We start from the raw sequence: 21,948 nt of genomic DNA, 5'->3' as shown, positions 1-21,948 counted from the left end.
CTTCCCTCCTGGCCTCCATTAGCTTTCAAACTTCTTGAGGGTGGGCAATATGTCTTTTTTTCATTTTGTGTGTGTATGGGCATATGTGTATATGTGTTCATGTGTGTACATGTGCATGTAGGTGGGGGCTCAGATGGCAATCCAAAGAGTGCCAGGCACATAATAAGCCTCACATGGGTATTCATTTAATTAAGTACTAAAATGTCTAAGTGGAAACATTACTAAACTAGTTTTTCAATGCTGAATTTGGAATTCTGAAGTCAAAGACGATTGCACAATATATATTTTTAGGGGAACCAAGAAGTCCTGAGGCATCTCCTTATGACTTGCCTTGGTGCCAGGTCTTTACCTTAGCATAGTTAGTTTGCTGAATGAAGGCAGGGTTTCCAGAAGGTTCCTGTTAAGAAGACGCAGTATAGGGAAGAGGCTAAACTTTTGGGTTCTGTTGTCAATAGACTTGAGTTCAAATTTCAGCTCTATCACTTTTAGCTATGAAATTATCAGTATGTCTGTAATCTTTTAGTGTCTTCATCTATAACATTGTAATGAAATATTAATATCCATGCATAAGAATGTTTTACAAATTAAATAGGATAATGTATATAGAGTGTTTAATAGAGTGGTCCATTTCCTCCATAGGAAGAGGGATGAGCTATGTGATTGTGGTGAGTCTGGCTTGCAATGGGCCATGGCTTCCAGAGGTGGGGTTGCTACACTGAAATGTAGGGATCCTAAGTCTCCAACTCTTGTCTGTCTGTCTCTGTCTTCTGCTTCCTACCTGCATCCCTTGAAGCTGAATATCCTTTCCTCCTTAGCTTCTTGCTACCAAGTGATAGTCTCAAGTCAGGGCCTGACCCCTGATACAGGCAGGGTAGCCTTCTTAGGTTTCTCCAGGAGTAACTGGAGACAGATTGAATAAGGATGGGGCCAAGTTTTTCCATTTCTCCAACACAATTTTACAAGCAGAAATGCGATATCATATCTCGATTTAACTTGTTTCCTGGCTGAAACTGGAGAGAAGGATAAGTGAGTGACTGATATCATTTGATTTTTATAAATGTTAGTCAATATTATTATTGTTGATAAGGTGGTTATTGCCCTTTATAAGTAGGAAAGTACACGTAGCCATTAACGCACGTGTATTCAGGAAACAAAAAACAAAAACTGTTGATGGAACTAATTATGGAAGAAAACCTTAAGCACCTGGTGCTTGGTTGGAAGGGGCATCTGTGAGCAAACTAAAGTAAAACCAAGTAAAGAAACCCAGAAGGCAAAATTAATGTGCTGTAATGACCTTACTAAGGCCTGAAAGTCTCCTCTGGAGACCTTGAAAAGTAAGTAACTCACAGAAACAAGTATTCCCAATCAGTTCAGTGATGCAAACATTAATTATTCCTTAGACTGCTAAGTTTGACATACAAAGGACCAATGGGATACATTGCTGATGAAGGAGAAGGAGGTCTAACCACTTTGAAAAACAATTTGAAATTCAACTGTGCAGGTGAGCATAATAAGCATAACCCATAACCCAGGAATGGAATTCCTGGGTGTAAGAGAAACAATCATTTATAAGCACTGAGATAACAGCAAGTGACTGGAAACAACACAAATATCCACTGTTGGGAGAACAGGTAAATTGTGATGTCCATATAAGAGAATGCTGTACAATAGGAAAAAATGAATGAAGTTCAGTGACATGTAACAAAATAGATCAATATTTGACACATAATGTTATGGAGGAAAGCAAGTCACAGAAGGTTATATACAGTTGTGACTATGTAGAGTCACTATGACACTATGTATGATGTCACTTTTTATAATGCTCAACAAGAAGCACAGCTAAGGAGTATGTAGTTTAAGTCTGTAAATATAGATGGTAAAATCTTTGATAAACACAAAATTCACTCTAGTGGACCTCTGTGAGTGTGGGGAGGCAGGGAAGGGGCACATAGATATTACTAATATTCTACACCTTCATTTGTTTGGTTGGTTCATGAGTATTTAATTTATTATTATGTTTTAAAACATGGATGTATATATATATAAAAATATATATATATTATATAATATATATAATATATAATATATATTATATATTATATGTAAAATATACAATATATTATATACATTATATATTATATGTAAAATATATATTATATATAATATATACTATATAATATATATTATATATAATATATACTATATAATATATATTATATAATATATACAAAATTATATTGTGTATATATAATTATATTATATATTATATATTATATATATAATATTTGTATATATACAAATATATATTGGCATATACAAAAAAGTAATATATGTTATATTATATATATATATTACTTTTTTGTATATGCCAAATATTACATAGTAAAAAAATCTTTTAAAGCAATATCATGGTTTTTTGGGTGTAAAATGTTACCTCTCTTGTCTGAACAGTTCCAGGCAATAATAAGTAGGTTGGCTTATAAGTATTTATATTTATGTTTAAAAATAGTTTCTTGTTCCTTTGCTGAGATGGGCAAAGGACATTATCTATGGAGTCCATAAAAATACAATGATCATTTCTTATCATAAAAACACATTCACCAGCTAAAAATCATTTTTTTCACACTCTCAGAGAAAATGACTGGTCAGGCCACTCACAGTGGGTCACTCTTGGAATCCCTTGCTGAGGTGGGAGGACTGCTTGAGCTCAGGAGCTTGAGACCAACCTGGAAAACATAATGAGACTGAGACCTCGTCTCTTCTAAAAAGAAAAAAAAATTAGCAGAGCACGGTGGCATGTGCCTATAGTCCCAGCTACTCTGGAGGGTGAGGCATGAGGATCAACTGAGCCCAGGAGTTGGAGGCTGCAGCAAGCTGTGATCATCACACTCTGTCCTGGACAACAGAGTGAGACCTGGTCTCAAAAAATAAATAAATAAATAAAATGAAAACGAAAATGATTGGTCAGAGTAGAATCTATGAGTGGACTAGAAAAGACCCTGAGGTTCTGGAGTACTATACACATTATGTACATCAGAAAAAACCATTACGAGGAAGGGTGTTGGGAGGTGTTGGTCAAAGGGTACAAAATTTCAGTTAGACGGGAGGAATAAGTTCAAGGCATCTATTGAATAATATGGTGACTGTGGTTAATAGCAATGTATTGTGTTTCAAAAATTGCAGAGAATAGATTTTTAAGTGTTCTCACTGCAAAAAAATGGTATGTGAGGTAATACATATGTTAATTAGCTTCACTGAGCCATTTCATAATGTATGCATATTTCAAATCATGTACACAATAAGTATATAATATTGTTGTCACTCAATAAAAGTAAGAAACAGTAAATAAATTATAAAAATAAAATTTAAAAAATCAGAGATTTTTAAAACGAATAAACCATTATAATAAAACTCCATGTTTTTTGGCTTCTAATTTCAAAAACAAAAAACAAAAAAAAAAAACCAAAGTGAGTTCAGTACTCTGTAAATTCAGTAGGATTGGAAAAATATTAATTTACTTAACTTCATCCTTCTTCTCTAAGACCCTTCCCCTCAAAGCACTGAATGCTTACAGATCTTTGAAATAAAAATAGCATGAGATTTATCATGACAAAATTCAATATTATAAAATGAATCAATGACAGTTTGCTCCTCTAATGGATTTGGTGTGCAATCATCCAGAACAGAGAAAGGCTGGGAGGTCTGTTGAAGCTTATCTGATAGAACAAGGCTGAATGACATAAAATCATCTTAGAGGCTACATTTACTTCAGTAAGTGTCTTCAGAAGGAAAAAAAATACTTCACGTTTTTCAGGTCAATGAGACTTGAACCAATGAGGAAATTAACATGCAGGATGTTCAAAGAAGTTATAACAATAAAAATTAAACTCATGTTAAATTAAGGTAATCCATGTCCACTTTTAAATTATATTGCTTATTTCTTCTAATCACCTTATTTACTCCTTCTTTGCCTTTTTTTATTATCTTACTATCTGTGGGTACCACCCTGTTTTCATTCTAATTTCACACTTGACCAAAGAGCAGGGGAGCTGAACAAAGCTGTTGATAAGTAAATAGCAGTTTTGAAGATGGAAGCACCAGATTGTTCCTAAACAGAAGAAAACTGCAGTTGCTTTATTTGACTGAGTGGATAAAAAGGTGTCAACATATAATTTCAATTGCTCTCTAAAATAAAAAGTGCATCATCTAGGTTTGCACTTTATGCTAAGCATGACAATATTACGGTAAGTTGACAATTATCTTGTTCGTTTCCTTTGCTTTTAGAAATAATCACAGTATTCTTTCAGAAATATATTTTCTTACTGTAGTTTCAGACTTTGGATTTGCAAAGTCAAGGGGTTTTATTGATACAGAACCTACAGAATCTCTAATTCAGGAAATAAATTAGGTTCTTTGTTTCTTTACTTCTCTAATAAACTTGCTTTCACTTTACTCTATGGACTTGCCTCAAATTCTTTCTTGTGAGAGATCCAAGAACCCTCTCTTGGGGTCTGGATTGGGACCCCTTTCTGGTAACACTTTGAGATTTGAGACCTTGCTGACCTGGAAGGACTGACCCTGGAGGGACTGCCTCTGTCACAGACAGTACACAACTTGTCTTGGAGATTGCCTTTCATGTGCAAACCAACCAGTCAGAGCCCATACCCCCAACCACCTCCTCTATGGAGCTCAAGCTCTTACGATCTGGGCCACTCACTGTCCATCTGCCCTAATCACCATGGGGCCAGGCACCATGCAACTAGGGACAGCTCCTCTTTCCCAGAGCCCGCTGAAATTATTCAAACTAGCCAGTACTAAACCTGTTTGCCCTGCCTTGCCCGTTCCTTTGGCAGAAACCACAATGGCTCCTGCTCTTGTTTCTTCCCTCTCCCTCTGCTTCCTGACAGCCCCTGGGGCTTCCCTTTGTGGTGGTGAAATATGTGTCATGCCTCCCATTTCTAGGGATCTGTGAGTATAAAAAAACTTCTTTCATGACAATCATTTCCATGTTGGTTGTCTTTCTACATCTCAATAAACAAATCCCAGGTACCCTTTTAAAACACCCCACTAAACCCATTAAGATGACATCAGATTTCCTCAGGAATTGTGATTAGAAAAACCTTCACTTGGAATGAATTGGAATAGTGAGAAGGGGTATTAAACTGAGGCGCCAAGACAATAAAATTTAGTTTGAAGAAAATCTAGTTTTCTGGATGGTTGGTCTACGCACTGCTTGGAAACATTTGGGTGATTCAATTTTGTGGCTCTCCACCTCAAATTAGCCGTCATGTGGCCATCATCTCCCACAGAGTTCTTCAGGTCAGTGCAGGCCCAGCAATCACAGAAAGATATATTGCAGCCGTTCAAAGAGCAGTGCAATCATTCTGAGGCTGTACCTTACAGCTGTCACACATGTCGGGAAGCACAGAAGGCAGAGTTTCTGTGTATCGCTCAAGGTCATCTGGAAAACCAGTAGATGAAGCCACATGTCTCCCAGACCATTAGGCCGTCAGACATGAAATTCTCTGCATGATCTCCCCATTGAGTCACCCAGGTTTGTTTTATATTTCTTTGTTTGTTGGTGTCTTTTCTTTAGTAGACAAGAACATTTTAAAGAGTTTTCAGCAGCTTCTGGTTCTAAATGTTAAGGACATTGAGGTTCTATTTATGACCACTTTCAATTGGACAAAAGGACAAGCTAGGGTTGCCTTTCTCTCACCACTTTTCATAATATTGATGTCATCTGCTCAATGTAACATTTGCCAGGTATAGGCAAATATACAACATGCACTTGGTAGAGGAGAGAGGTAGTAGCATCATGATGCTTGTCAGCTAGGAAAGAAGCACACAGAAATACTGCTTGGGAAAGGGGTGCTTAATGCCTAGGATGAATAACAAAAATCTGTAGTACTTTATAATGATGCCTTAAATCCCACAGCTCTAGCCTGCCATGAAATTCAAGCAACAAGTACTGCTTCTGCAATACTCAAGCAACCTAAATTGTACTCAGGACTAGTACACAGAATAGATAATTGATTACAAATCTGATTTGAGAGTTTTAGTATGCAAGCAAAAATTTGACTGGCTTTTGTCCTTGGTTCTTGGGAGGTAGCCTCTAAACCCTTGAAATTTTCAGAGTGATAAGAGTGTCTTTGTTATTCATGGTGGGCCTCTGAGCCGGTGCCTGATAGTTTATGCAAATGAAGTGACTCAGGAAGGGGACTGGCTATGCCAGGAAGACCAACCATGTGATTAAAGGGTGGGAGCTCCAAGCCAGGTGATATCAACTCCATCTCTGGGGAGGGCAGCAGGGGCTGGAGATCAGAGATCAACCTTCTGATCTCTTATCCAATCAGTCTTGCCTATTTAATAAAACCCCATTAAAAACTCTGGACAGTGAAGCCCAGGTTGAATGTCCATGGTTGGCAAATCGTTGCATACTGTCACATATCAATGTGCTGAGAGGGGAATGATGAAAGTTTCATGGTTGAAATCACCCTAGATTTTGCCCTATGTGTATATGTTCTAATTTGTATTTTTTTCAGTAAGACTATAATCACAAACACAGTGCTTCCAATGAGTTCTTTCTAGTCAATTATCAAACCTACAAAGGTAGTAGGAATGCCTGAATTTGTGGCCAGTTGGTCATGAGTGAGCATGGCTCTGGGGCTCTGAATTTGTGGCTGGTGTCTGAAATGAGGACAGTCTTATGGAGGACTGTGCCCTTAACCCCTGGGTAACTAGGAGCATGCATGCCCTAAAAATTTGCATGTTCATTTTCTCTTACATTCCTTCTCTCCTAATTAACACTGCACATATTTTTAGGATAAAAAAAACTCCTTATTGCAGATTTATTTTATTAGTGCAGCTTTTCTACTTGTTAGGTTTCTTTCCCAAGGTGGGGTGGGTAGTTGGCACCAGTTCTCTCTGGATCAGGGAGGTGGAGGGATCCCAACATGCACATTTAATTCAGGAGGTGAAAGAGAGAGCTGCAGTAGCAGTGTGCTGGGTTCTTTCTGCCTATGTCCTAAGTCTCTTTGGACTCTGTCAACCAGGACCATGCAGCTCAGCAAAGCTGGCAGTAGCCACAGCAGTGGAAGGACAAGACACACAGGATCCAGTGGGGCAGCCTATAAGCCCATTGCAAAGAGAATACATTTCAAACAACTTTCCTGGCTGTGGGCCCTCAGGATCTGGCTTACCCCTATGGCTTTTTCTTGTCATTGTGCATTAGGCTCCAGCCACATTAGCCTTTTTACTACTGCTCAGCTGTTCTCAGTTTGTTCTCGCTTCAGGTCCTTGGCACTTGTGTTTTCTCTCTGGGATGCTCGGCCCTAAGCAGTTCACATGGCAGTTCCTTCTCAGCATGGACAGTTTAGCTCCAGTATTACTTCCTTCCAGAGGTATCCAGAGGGAGTGGAAAGGCTCCCCATCTTTCCTCTATTTAGCCCCATCCTGGAGCTACTTCCTAGCCCATTACTTGGCTTATTTTCTTTAAAGGGCTTACTGCTACAGATATTATATTATTCCTATATTTTGTTATAAATATATTTCTGTCTCCACCTCTCCCACACAAATAACCCTAACATAAGCACTGTGATGACATGGGCTTTACAGCTACCTTGTTTACACTGTGTCCTTGGCCCATGGAATAGTAACTGGCAGTTATTACTGGATGAATGGTGGAATAGCATTCACCAAGTGCTGCTCACTGTGGTAGGTGGTATGAGGCTTTTAGGAAATGCACAATACTCATTTCTTCTCTTAAGAAACTGTGGAAACTGAGTCACATACACATATGAAAGAGCAAACTGCAGTCATTTCTGTGGCTCCTTCTGCTCTCTACTAGGTCTCATTGAAAGTCCTGCACTTGGTCTTCTCTTATTCCCGGCTTTATGGATCTATCCTCTCCCAATTTCAAATAGTATCCCTAAATCACTTTCAACCGTCTCAACAAAATAGATAAAAGGCTGGTTTCTTTTTTTATATTATTTTTAAAAGTTAATATTGTCTCTCTGGAAGCATAAAGTAAAGCCCCCCACCCAATAAAAAGAAGAATACAAAATCTGATAAAGAAATTGGTGAAAAATATATAGGAAAATAAGACTTAGGGCTCCCGAATTCACTAAAACTACATTATGAAATATAAGGCCATCTTAACTACAGGAAAAAGACTCATGGAGCAATTATTTTCTCATATTTTTCTAAGGGCAAAGTTTTAGTAGGATTTTATCTGATGTGATTGACATATTTTAAAGTATAGTTGAATCTGTATAATAATATGTGAAACTTACAGGAAATGTGATAGTATATATACAATATGTCATAATTTCACTGTCTTGTGAAAGACAGAAAAAATACCATTGGTTGGTTGCCTGTCTCAGAAGAAAAAATACAGAAAGCAAGTAATTTAAATGAGTTACAATTTATCCAATTTAGAATCAAATAAAAATGCCATGGGCTCAGCGCCAAGGATTATTCTTGGATTGGAATTTGTTCAACACCCTAAATTTAACTAGCTGCGATCCCTTTTAAACTGCCATCCAATACAGTCTTTTGAAATAAAGAATGTGCTTTTAAAGGGAAATTGGCATTCCACCTGAATATTTATTCTCTAGATAAACACACGCAGTCTTTTGCAACACACTCAACGTATACTAGGGAAGGTACAGGTCACAGTTAGAGATGACACACACAAGTAGTCATGTGTTTTCTCTCTGGGCCATAACTGCCTAGAATATTGCCACATTTATAACTCGATTATGGACAGGCAACTTTAGTGTCTAACATTTCATAAGGAATTGTCTTAATGTTTCTTAAAGTCATAATATACTACAGCTAGAAAATATCTTTCAGAATGTTTAGCTGCAATTCAAGGTCCTCATTTTATATATGAACAGGCTGAGGCCATCATTCTAATACTAGTAAGTGACATATCCATGGTTTCACCTGGAGCCCATGTCCTCTTTCTTTTATTTATGGATGTAGACTGCACTTCATTAAAAATAAAATATGACTAAGAGTCGTCATCTGCCTGAAAGGTGCTCATGGCTGAGTGAGACATAGCCCATACCATGTTTCTAGTCCTGGGAACATATGGGACAGAGCTGGTATAGATTCCACCCCAACCCCAATGGCAACATTTATAAATGCTGTTAAAGTGTAGCTATCATTTTTTAAAAATACAGAGCCAAGTCTGAAAGAAGAATTTATCGTCAGACGTCATGGGTAAAGTCATAGGCTGACTGCAGGATCCCGTGCATTGGCTCTGGCCCACTCTGCCAAGGATGGGAGATGTGAGATGTGAGTGGAAGCTGGGATGAAGAATGCTGCAGAAAGCCAGGTCTCTGGAGAAAATGCCCCTTCCACGCACAGGAGGACAGGAAACGTTCTTCCGATACAAGTACCTAAGGGGATGAGGAGGTTGATCACCACATTATTTGTGGTGTGGGAAGTTAGAGGCCACCTGGATGCCCATAGCTGGCATGAGGGATCAGCCAGCCAGAGAGGCAGCAGGCCAGCGTATTCTGCCTGTGGCTCTGAAATGTGGTGAAGTGGGAGGTGTCTCCAGTGATAAATAGAAATCCCAAGGCTGCACCAGCCATGGGTGTAAAGTCTTAATTTATACCACCCTTATGGTATTAGGAATCCTAAGCAAAGACAACCCCTACCTAGCTAAACTGTTTTTCAAGTGAGAAAGCAATATTATAAACATGTTCAGAAAAAGACTACACGAATTTTTACAGACCTGTGCTGAATTACTAAAGAATGTACTTCAAGAAGGAGAAACTTCTACTCAGACGGAAAGAATGGGATTCAAAGATCAATGGTGAACAAATACAGTTTTAAACTATGCAAAATCTAAAGAAGCCTTCATTGAAACCATAACAATATAATGTAAAAACAGGGTAGCAGAAATATACACAATTTGAAATATAAGCACATGTTAGTTGATGGGCATTTAGGCTGGTTCCATATTTTTGCAACTGCAAATTGTTCTGCTATAAACATGCACGTGCAAGTGTCTTTTTCATACAGTGACTTATTTTCCTCTGGGTAGATACCCAATAGTGGGATTGCTAGATCAAATGGTAGTTCTACTTTCAGATCTTTAAGGAATCTCCATACTATTTTCCATAGTGGTTGTACTAGTTTACATTCCCACCAGCAGTGTAGAAAGTGTTCCCTTTTCACCACATCCATACCAACATCTATTATTTTTTGATTTTCTAATTATGGCCATTTTTGCAAGAGTAAGGTGGTATGGCATTGTGGTTTAATACTACTCAGCCATAAAAAAGAACAAAATAATCGCATTTGCAGCAACCTGGATGGAATTGGAGACCATTATTCTAATTGAAGTAAGTCAGGAATGGAAAACCAAATGTCATATGTTCTCACTTACAAGTGGGAGCTAAGATATGAGGATGCAAAGGCATAAAAATGATACAATGGACTTTGGGGCAAGGGGGAAGAGTGAGGGGGTGGAATGAGGAATAAAAGACTACACACTGTGTGCAGTGTACATTGCTTGGGTGATGAGTGCACCAAAATCTTAGAAATAACACCTAAAGAACTTATCCATGCAATCAAACACTACCTGTTCCTTCAAATCTATTGAAATAATAATAATAATAAAAGAAATATATGCACAGATAAGAGAGTCACTAATTCTACCTGGGCAGTAAAGAAAGAGTTGATTTTGAACTGAGTATCAAAGGCTGAGTAAGAACTTAGCAGGTAACAGGGGGCAGAAGGAGGTTTTCAAAGGTAAGGCTCCTAAGTACAAAGGTACATGGAACATTCTAGAAACTGCAGGTAGTTCACAAGCCAGGTGCTCGTGGGGAAGTGGCAGAATACAAGGCTGGAAGGCAGGCTCCAAATCTGGTCTTCTTCCTTTCAAATCAATGTGTTCAGAATCAGCTTCTATGAAATGTCAGATTACAATCAAAAAGGGATATATAGAAAACACATGAAATTAAAACATAATGGAAAGAGAAAACTCTTCATTTTAGTAATCAACAGTATTTCGGTATTTCAGTTCACAGTTTGAAAATGGATCTGAAAAGTAAACATGTCTTGAGAGTAGAGAAATACAGATTACAAACTGTGAGACATCTAAGACATCAATTAAAATACCCAAAGTTACAATATTCAGGATGTAAACCATGGAACAATTTATAATTCATTTTTCTCTTGCTGCAAATCTCTACCTGTCAATATTAAAAAATAGTTAAGTCACATAAATTTCAAAATGCTTGATTGTAGTTGGAAGAATTGACAAATATAAGATCTTGTGAGAAGAAAGGTCAGTATTTAGGATTTAAAGATAGGCTGAGGGATTTTCTTTGGCTGTAATTCAGACTAAAGCATTCAAAGGAGAGTTCAGGACTGGAAGCACATTGTGAAGAAAGTCAAGATTGTATTTCTCCATCTAGCCTTTTCCTGCTCTGCCCCTTCCTTTTGGCAGCCATTTGTTCATGGGCCTCTCATCTTTTCCCCATGAGAAATTGCTCTTTGGGAAGGGTTTTATAAGCCTATTCATATGAGATATGAATGACTACTATGGCTTAATAGGGTATCTTCCTCTGCCATATTCACTTTTTAGTAGGGGACAGTGGCCTCAATTTCTTATTGAAGAACTTGAAGCCTTAGCCAGTTATATTGAGAGCTGAATCTTGATCTGAGGCATTCCAAGAGCCCTAGTGTTCAACACATGGGTCCCTGTTTATATCCACTAGCCATAAATCTTGTTCTGAATCTGTTACAGGAATGATCACCTCATTTTCTCTTCTGGGTCAGTGTCAATATGTCAATAAAAACAGTACCTGTTTGATATGACACAATTTCAAACATCATACAAATAATTCAACTTGATCTGAATTTAACTACCATTGAATATTAGCCAGGCTCAAAGAATATCAATATCAAGCAAATTTAGAAAGAAGAAGATACAACACATACGTTCACAAGGAAGTATTTTTTTTTCTTAACAGACAGACTCTGAAACTCTCAGAAGAGTATTTACAAAATGCTATTCATTACATCATTATACTAGGCCCAAAGTATAGCTATCTAGAAGCAGTTGTACTGTTCCAATAAATCAATCAGCAAATATTCACTAAATGTCTGTTTTGTGTACAGTATTGTACATGGCACAACTTTATGTGGTTTCTCTCTTCTGTTTAGTTAGAAAGTTAGAATTCCCATCAAACAATCAGAACAAAAAATAAAAGGGTGAACAATATGGTACTACTGATAGAACTGATGATTGAGTACCCTTTCTATTTCTTCCAAAGCTTCCTTTGATCTACAGGACAAAGTCCAAATCTTTTGGCATGTTTTAGGGAATCCTTTTTCTTGGTCTCTATTTATTTTTCCAGGCTCATCTTCTAGCACATTCTTCTATAAACTCAAAGCCCCAGCCCTACCAAACCATATGTAATTTTCCAGATTTATCATCTGTTTTTGCACCTCCAGACCATTCCTTCTGCTTGAAATGCACTTCCACTCGCTTTTGCTTAATTCCTACATGTTTCTTTAAAAGTTTTCTCCTCTAAGAAGTCTTCTCTATTCCCTAAAAAGTTTTGTGTCCTCCAATTTCTTTCTATTGTATCTATGTCTTTAACCCTATGCCAGCAATTTCACAAAGTATTGAAAAACTTCTCTACTCGTCTAATTCCCCTGTCACCATAGTTTTCAAAAAGTGAGTAAGGATCCATACCTCATTGATATTTTTGTCCCCAGTGCCTAATGTGAAACCGTGGCACATAATAGGTGTTCAATAAATATTTATTAAATGAATTCCAGTTCTGGGGGGTGGGGGTTGGAAGGAGACAGATGGTAGGCAGATTTTCTTCCAGAGGGTTGAAATATTTGACTATAAAAGAAGAAACTTTGAGTGAGAACATAGTAGGTCAGAGTGATTATGGGGTGATATCTATGAAACCATATAGGATATGGGTGAGATAAACAGATACACTGAAACCCACAATATATCCTAAAGCCAGGATCAGTCACTTGTTACTTGAAAGGTAAATTCAAAGAGAAAGAAAAGAATCTTTTAATCCTAATAAATGGTATAGTTGGAATATGTAAATAATTTTTTAAAAAACCTATTAAACTTGATATCAAAATGAAAACTACATCCTATGTCAAAATGTTCCCAGATGCCCCTATTGAAGAAAAACTCTGGCTAGAAGATAGATGTTACTTAATATGATAAAACTCTTTTAAACTTAACTCTTGGTTCAGTGTGTTATTATCTTGCCAGGGATGCTCAAACTTGACCCTCTGTGCCCTGGTACTGAGCTGCATTTTGCCAGAACCACCAAGTCTCAGCAACCAATTAATCTTAATCACCACATGCCAACAGTGTGCAGTTACAGCAGGACAGCAAGGAGTGGAGTAGAGATGACTTGCTTTTCTCCCAGGGATTGGCAGAGGGCATAAAGGGCTTTATGTGGCTCCCCACATTAATGCATTGGCATATTCAGTGACACATAGCTGGGGCTGGCTCTGAAGGATAGACGCAAACACTGGAGAGAGCTGAGAAGGAGGAAACAAACTTGGGGCTGGCAGTTGCTATCTTAGAAGACAACTTAGACAACAGTCCTTTAAGCATCAGGAAACAATCTTAGAAGTCACTTTTGATAGAATGAGCACTCAGGTTATGATTTGGTGATCAATTCCCAGAGGGGCTTCCTGCCTACAGTCAGAGTTCAGGGTAAGTTAAAGGTCGGCACAAACTTCTAATAAAAGCAGAAAGATACATGTTTGTAGTTCAGAAATTGTAGGTAGCCATTTCCTCTAAAATGAGGGCTCTTAACCTTTCTTGAGGTGTCATGGAGCCTCTGAGAAGTTGGTGGACATTATGGATCATCTTCCAGGAGAAAATACACAATTCTTACATATAACAGAGCATGGGCTACCCAAACCCCATCTCTCAGAGAGCCCCTCAAGTTGAGAACTCTTTTAAAGAATCTCTGAAAACTATATTGGTTTAGAGTATGTCAATTTGTGTAAAAGGGTATATTTTTGATATAAATAGTCTGGAAATTCTTGGATTATACATGCATGGTGCAAGGCTAAAGTGGGTCTAGGGCCACCATTTCCAAAATGAGGAAAATCCTGCATCTCATTCGGATATTTTTTTAGTGGTACCTGATAGAGGTGTTTCTAAATTATAGTAGAAATGCCATCAAAACTAGGGAATCTGAAAAACAAATGTTAGGAGTTAAAGGCTCTGTAACCATGAAGAACTGAGTTTTGTGTATTCTTCTGAGGAGAAGGAATGCAGACTATTGTCTGTTCTTGAACCTACAGCAAGACAGTGCTCCTCAACTGTTGCCCCAGTCCATCCCATTGCCATGTCCAATACTAGTTAGTACTAATAAATTTAGTAATCTTCCCATCTTACCGCAGAGGACTCAATTTGCAACTCAATACCTCAATCATGATGTCTTCCATGCTGCCATGAAGTTTGCCAATTATAATAGTTGAAACTAAACATTGAATCTGGCTATGTACTAGAAAACATCACAGAAGGATCTACATTCTCTTTAAATACTACTATTGAGAACATTTCTCTTCAACTAATTTGCATTAATGAACACTGCTAAGTAGCCATGTTTACAAGCTGTGAAGGTGTAACCTTGTCCCACAGTAACTCTGAATTGAAGCCAAGATTTTAATCAGAACAGGCTATCAATTTTGCCCATAAGGAGCATTTATTGCTTAATATAGTTGGCAAAATCCAGATGTGATCAATCACAACTAATGGTCCTTAGGTGGAAGGCAAGTACATTGCTGTTTATTTAGTTCAGAAATTATTTGCAAACTAAACTATAATCCAAGCTTATGTTAAAAAATCAGAACTATCATTTGACTCTTTCACAAAGCTTATTTTATGCTTAAATATCCTGAGAAAGAGTATTTTTTACTAACTGTAAATTTTCAGTCACCTTGGTTTCTTGTGTGCCTAATAATACAAATAAAAACAACCATAACAAAAGAGCAAAAAAAAAAAAAAAAACACAATAGCAACTACATTTCAATGCTGCACAATTGTAAAGCACAATTATAAATTATTTAGGTTAACATGTAACATATATAAATGTATATACAAGGATAGAAAAATATTTATATATGTATATTCTTTCAAGGAGCATATCTTCCAAGCAATCACCAGTACATTTACTATAGCAGGAATAATACTAAATTTCTCAGCAGTTGAGGTCCGCTGCAGTAGAGTGCTCCCAAAGAAATCTCTGACATCATTCCAAAATAACTAATCACATGTTATGTTAACTTGGCTCAGTTTTTACCATTGTATTTACCTTCATTTCAATTTCAGTTATAAACTTTAAGTTAATTTAGAATGCATTATCCTTGTATCTTGTTAGTTAGAGACTGAAGCGGGGGTGCTGAAAGAGTTGGCTGGAAGGTAGGGGATAATAAGAAATGAATTTGAAAACCAAGCAAACTCTTTTTTTGTTTGCTTCAAACATGGCATCTTGTCAAACAAATGTAAGGAGAATCCACGGTTGAGTAATAAATGAACATTAACACTTGTCATGGATTCTCAAGACGAGTTAATCATTTTAGGTTTCAACTAATGAACCTTGGAAACTGATTATCTTGTTGAATTTTGCTAATAACAACTCTTGGGATAAAACCAAGGTAGCAGACAAGTCCTCCAGTTCTCCGTCATCAAAATAGAATAATATATTTCTGGTCCACATCCTCATATCCAAACATCTTGGGGCCAGATATATTTTAGAATTCAAGCTTTTTTTTTTTTTTAAATGATGGAGAGACAATAGGTTGTATATATTGAATCTGTGTAACATGGCCATCAGAGAATCCAAATCATTCATATTTTTTCAGTGAAATGTTTCAATATTCACATTAAGTTGTGTAATTATACAATAAGTAAAGGCTATTAGTAGCCTCACATCAGTTCAGGCCAAGTTTTGCTGTCAAGTGAGTTTTGGTGTAAAACTTGAGAAATATTTCAGTTTTCAGTGTTGTTGGAATTTTGGAATCACAGATTAAAATCTTGTGGGCCTGCATAGATATATGGAAATTGTTTCCATACCGTATTCTCTAAGCAGTAGCAATCATCAAACAACTTGTCTATCAACTTGTAGTTTGATTTACTGGGAAGCTATAATTTATATGAAAGATGAAATTTGGCCCACTCTGCCCAGTTTCTGCGATACATCTTAACAACATCCATTAACAGCAATCATGCTGGATCTGAACAAATCAAGAGACGAAGGGACTGGCAATCCATTTAGTAAAAGACTGCTATGCATACTGTGTCTATTATATGCATATTCCTACACAAACTGTGCCCTACTGCTCCCAAAAGACAGACCAGGATTGTTCTTCTTCTTAATATACTAAGCAAATAAAATTAGCTAGTCAAATGTGTATTAATACCTGGAGAGAACATACAGAATAGAAAGGCCAGCCTTGATGAAGTAGGAATGAGCTTCAGTGTCTGAATTTTTGCCGATTGTACTAGATGACATTACCACACAGTAAAGTTTGAGAATCACTGATCTAGACAATACCTTGTTACATTATCACCTCAGCTGTTTTTGCATGTGAGACCTTTACCCGAGCTGAGTATCAAGGGTGATGTACAGATTTCTTGTGGGAAATAGGAAATTATTGCCATTTTTTTTGGTAAGATACACAATGACTTTTATGAGCAAAATAATATGTCTTTCTGGGAAATGATGTGATTCTAATCAAAGTACTTTTAAAAGCCTCAATACTTATCTATAGCAAAGCACAAGAAATAATCAAAAAAGTCACTTCCTGGTGACCAATTCTTATTTGTACAATTTGTGTTAAATAATGGAACTTCACTCCTGGATGCCATTTAGAATTGTGAAGACGGTGGATTGGGGAGTCTGTGATTTAAATAGCTGGGTTGGTATAAAGTGACTATAATTTGACTATGAATCATGGTGATGCTCACAGGAAGATTGTGACAAGGAGACAAAGGGGCCCTGCTGTCCATTATAAACCACTGAATTGCCTTCAGATAAATGCATCTTGTCCTTTGAGTGGAAGCCACCTATCAAATTCCCCCTGCAGCCTGTTTTGTTCATAGTAATGAAAACGCACTTCTTACAGTACAAGCTGCCGAATTCATTAGCACAAGCCTGCATGGACCACCTGCCTGGCCCTGGTGGGGAAGAACAAGGGAGAAAAGAGTTCAGAGTTTTCTAAAACGGCTGACCTTTATCTGAAGCTGTCGAAAATCTTCCTTGTTATTATGAGGTGCTCCATGCACCATACAGCCAGGTAATCCCCTAGAGCACGCCTTCACTGACTGACGCTGATTTCCTCTTTCAAGACGTAGTGTTCAGTCTACTTGGTATTGAAGACATTCAGGGGACATGGCAATGAGCCTCATTCAGCTTTCTTCTCCCAGGGAATATTCACCCATGGTTACCAGAGACACACCTGGTATCGTATTATGGATCCTGTAGTTCAGGCATCATAGTAGCATCCAGCTTCTTAAAAATACCTTTTCAGTGTGTCAATACAGGTAGGAAAGATTTCAGACAATTCTTTAAAAAATATTTAAAAGCACCAAATGACACAGATGTCCTCCCTTTATATCCAACAGTTTGTAACTTCATATACATGCTCTTTGGAAAGAGCTAGGGGATTCTAAGTGAACCAGTCTGAGTGATAATAATGGGGATATATTTTGAAACGGTTGAAGTCAAAGTTTCATTATAAGAATAAAGACAATCGGCTGCTGGGATGTACTGATGTTGGCTCTTATTTTCACCAAAGCTGCCTGTACAGGTTGAGCCTAGGCTGACAATATGAAGCACTTTTGAAATGATAATGCTGTGTTTGTAGTCTTTATGGATAAAATACCGTTACGCTGAATCTATGCTACAGTTGATAATGAGACTGCTTTTACATCTTAAAGGAGTATCTAATTACTAATCTAAATGTTTTCTATTCCAGATTGCAGATGATAAATACTCCGTAAGCAATCTTCCAAATCAGCTCAGCAGCCTGGGAGAGGATTGAGGAGAGTTGCCTTTAAGAAAAAGCAGCATCTATAAAAAGAGCTGGATCAAAAGTAGACGCCCGATCACACACCCACTGTGGCTGGGCTGACAAAAATAGCCACTTGCACAGATTTAGTTCACTTCAATGTCAGGCTTCCCCCTCCAACCACCCTGTCTCCCTTCCCACCTCCAAGAATTCAGTGCTCATAGCAGGTGCCTTCGAGTCATCCACACCAAACGTGGGGCTACATCGAAAATCAGGGGCTACATCAGAAACTGCAGCTTGGGGTGATCAGCTCAGAACACTCCTCTTCCTTGCTGTCCTAATGACTACCTTCTTGGAAAGGGATGGTTTTGGAGTGTCAACATGTAGAACATGTCTACAGGGTGCCGGGTACCATTCTGAATGCTTTACAGGCACAACTTCATTGAGTCTGCTGACAGTCCTATATCACAGTCATTATAATCCCTGCTTTACAGATGAGGAAATGATGACTCAGATAAATCACATATTCAAAGGTATATATTTAATTAGTGGTAGAGTAGACTCTGAACTCAGATCTGATTGCAGAACCCATGCTTTCAGCCATTATGCTAGGCTGCCTCCTGTTTGGTCAAGAATGGAAGACTCATTGCATGTCCTGGTTGAAAGTCCATCCTGGTTGAGGTGAGTATGTCAATTATCTACACTTTGTCTCACACATCAAAGCCAAAGTCAAAATTCTTGAATCTAGTTGGCTTGTATTTTAAAAAGACAATGTAAGTGAAAAGTAAATAAAGGGATATCATTTTGCTAAATCTTTATTTGAAAACTAAACACACTATGTGAACACATAGCTTAAAGGTGATAAATGAAGTTACAACTCTTAGTATAACATCTGCTCAGACTAAATAACAATAACCTTCACGTTTGTATGACCTTCCCTCCTTCTGTTCTACTTTCTTCCATACCTTCTCTCTATTTTCCCCTCCTTACTCCCTTTCTCTTACATGTTAATTTATCTTTTCATGCATTTATCTGTTCTGTTTTTTTTTTTAGCATCTTCAACACATCAGGCAGAGTGCTAGGTGCTGGAGATGCAAAGATAAAATTACTACTCTCAAAGTGCTTACATTTTAGTTGGGGAGAGAGGTGAGTCACAGGTCAGTGATAGTGCAGGATGATATACTTTATGACAGGGACATCTCATGGAGTACCATCATAGCACCAGGGCTGAGTAGGCAGCCTAGTCTTAGAGAGGTACAAGATGCTCTTACACATCTTATTTTTAATATAATGCCTTATACTTAATATTAATCTCAAGCATGGTTGAAAAACAGTTAATAGATGGAAGTCATGCTTATGCAACCTACTCCTTTCCCCAAGTCCACAGGATCACCAGCAATGGCTGAAACATCTCAGTTGCTGTAAATATGGGCTGGCTAGGTGCTTCTAAGTACTTTCTTAGCTCATCAATTCTTGCAGTCAAAAATCCTTTGAAAAACAAATCTAGCTATCAACTAATATCTCAATTCTGTTAGTCACATATTCTTGCAATGTCTAAATGTTCAAAGGATAGAAAGTGACCAGCACAATGTTGCCAGACATTCCCTAGAAGCCTGTGGGCTGCCTCTCAGCAGCAGAGTCAGGGAGGAGTGAAGACTCACTACACCACTACAGCTTGTCACATAAGCGGGCTCTGCCTCACATTCACTTGTAAAGTTGGAGTTTGAGTTGACAGACCGATAAACTGTAGTGCTCACAGGTTCTAGCTAAGGAGTAGCACCTTCCAACTAAAGACCTGCAGCTAGACACATAATAAGCTGCCTCTGAATAGACAACTGTACAGACAAGTAAGAAAGCTACTACGGCAGACAGCTCAACTCCCAAGGCCAACAGAAAAAAAGAAAACATATTCTGTGGGAAATAAACAAAACACCCTGTACCAGATAGAATCCACTTGGCTGCAGTGACTTCCAACAGAGGCTTCCTCTTGGCATCTGAAGGAGGAGATTCAGCAGGGAACTCACATCTAACTGTGTAGAAACCTTTTCTATTCTACAAAGATTAATTAGCTAAACTCATGGGCGCTACCAGATGCCACATATGACTTCAGCAGAGACAATCTTTAGGCAGCTGGTTCCTAGGAAACCAAAGTGGCCCCAGACTCACAAGACTGAAATTGGCAAAGATCTAGCTTACCAGGCATGACATCAAAGAATCAGAATTTCTAAAATCAATTATTTGTACAAACATAGAACACTTTCCATTAGAAGTTCTGTGACATATATTGATTTATGATCTGTTTTTCTCTCCTCTTCATTTCTCATTGTTGTCCTGAGAGGAGTGGCCTTAGCATTCCACATTGCCTGAGAGGCAACGGAAGCTGAGAAAGGTCAAATGATATGTTCACACTCACATTGAACACTGCCTCTCACTTGTGACTAAGCGCCACACTGCATCACAGTATTTATCCTTGAGGAAGTGGCCTTGCCCAAAGCAGCTCCTAAACTAGTAACTTTTATATGAAGCTGCTGTCTTCTTGTCTGTGAAATATTTTTAAAAGCACAGTAACACTTGGTTAATGGGCAAACTCTCTTGGCAGATACTTCCATGTTTAACATACAATGATGATTGATGTTCAAAATGAGGATTGCCAGATTCTGAAATGCCTTCTGAATCATTAAAAGAAATTAATTATGTCCAATATGGTTTTGTCTTCAGTGTATTTAATTGTATGTTAATTCTTAAGTGAACTATTCATCACTGATATATATGATGACTTTCTTGCAAATGAAACATGTGAGTAGCCAAAACATTTTATCCTCTGAAAGTATAGGATAATATATGTACGATGCAAGATGTTTTCCTCTTACTCTCTCCATCTTCCCCACTCACTCACTCACCCTTCCATCCAATCCACCTTTATAGACCAGTTCTTTGAAGTGTGAGTTTCTGGCCACTGCAACAGAATCATTAAGGATCCACATCTCACATCCAGCAATCATTTCCTAGCCCTTAGTGAAATGACACACAACAGAAGGGAAGGAATAGGAAGAACGGTTAACCATGGCTTCCTGGTCAGGAAAGCTAAGCCCCTGCACCACTGCTTTTGTAGAGGAGAACATCTTCTTCTGGTATGAAGTTTTCTCATTTTTTTTAATAGTCTAAGGTGGTTTGTTTTAGTGAGAGTTATCTGAACAATTTCTTAAAAATACGATTATAAGAAATTGTCCAAGTTGGCTGGTCTTCAGTAGTTCAACATTGGGCTTAATTACACGTTATGATTCTGATGTTTAAAAAATTATATGCTATATTCTTTCTCTCTACACATACTATATTTTACTTAGAAGATTTAACTCTGCCATTTTATCTTTGGAGGTTCAGTATTCAAAGTAAAAGTATCTAAGAAAGAGCTAATGGCTTTTTTCCCTTCACATCTTACTATTTATTAAAAAGGGAAAATGAAAAAAAATGACATTGACTGTGAAGGAACCAGGACAAATGAATTAGTTTGTGAGTTATTGCCTTATTATGAACTCAGCAAGACTTTGCTAGATTAATAAAAAAGGCAAATCACAACAGGTATAATTAATCAATCATTAAGATAAGCATGATACACTGTTATTTCCTAATATGATTTTAGTATTCAATTGACATTTAATTTGAAATTAATACAAATTAATCTAGATTTCATCAAAGGCTCTTTTAGATATCCAGGTTAAAATTTATTGAAATGTATTTGGAATGGCAGTTGACTGCTTACAGATAAGAAAAGTCGCAAGGGGAGATGCATAGAAAGCAAAACTATAAATGTACTTTTGGCTCTAGTTGGCCCTTAACAAGCTCAACTCCTCCCCCACCCTCTAGGCGACAATGAAAGTTTTGCTACTAATGTATAGCATAAGTTCTCCCCTC

The 21,948-nt window shown here is 37.6% G+C and overlaps 1 protein-coding gene and 1 long non-coding RNA gene across 3 annotated transcripts in view; both read right to left on the bottom strand.

Moving 5' to 3' along the window:
• KCNB2 (potassium voltage-gated channel subfamily B member 2) overlaps positions 1-21,948 on the bottom strand; it is a 406,547-nt gene that overhangs the window by 188,443 nt on the left and 196,156 nt on the right. The window lies entirely within an intron of this gene.
• Positions 68-20,033, bottom strand: LOC130541757 (uncharacterized). Its single transcript, XR_008955861.1, has 3 exons — positions 19,977-20,033; positions 2,659-2,726; positions 68-1,660 (listed from the first exon to the last, which is right to left on the bottom strand). It is a non-coding gene; the product is annotated as an uncharacterized LOC130541757 (long non-coding RNA).

This window comes from Pan paniscus, chromosome 7, assembly GCF_029289425.2.
Source record: "Pan paniscus chromosome 7, NHGRI_mPanPan1-v2.0_pri, whole genome shotgun sequence".
Lineage (NCBI taxonomy): Eukaryota > Metazoa > Chordata > Mammalia > Primates > Hominidae > Pan > Pan paniscus.
The sequence above is the reverse complement of the archived record's forward strand: the minus strand, read 5'-3'. Positions and strand labels throughout refer to the sequence as shown.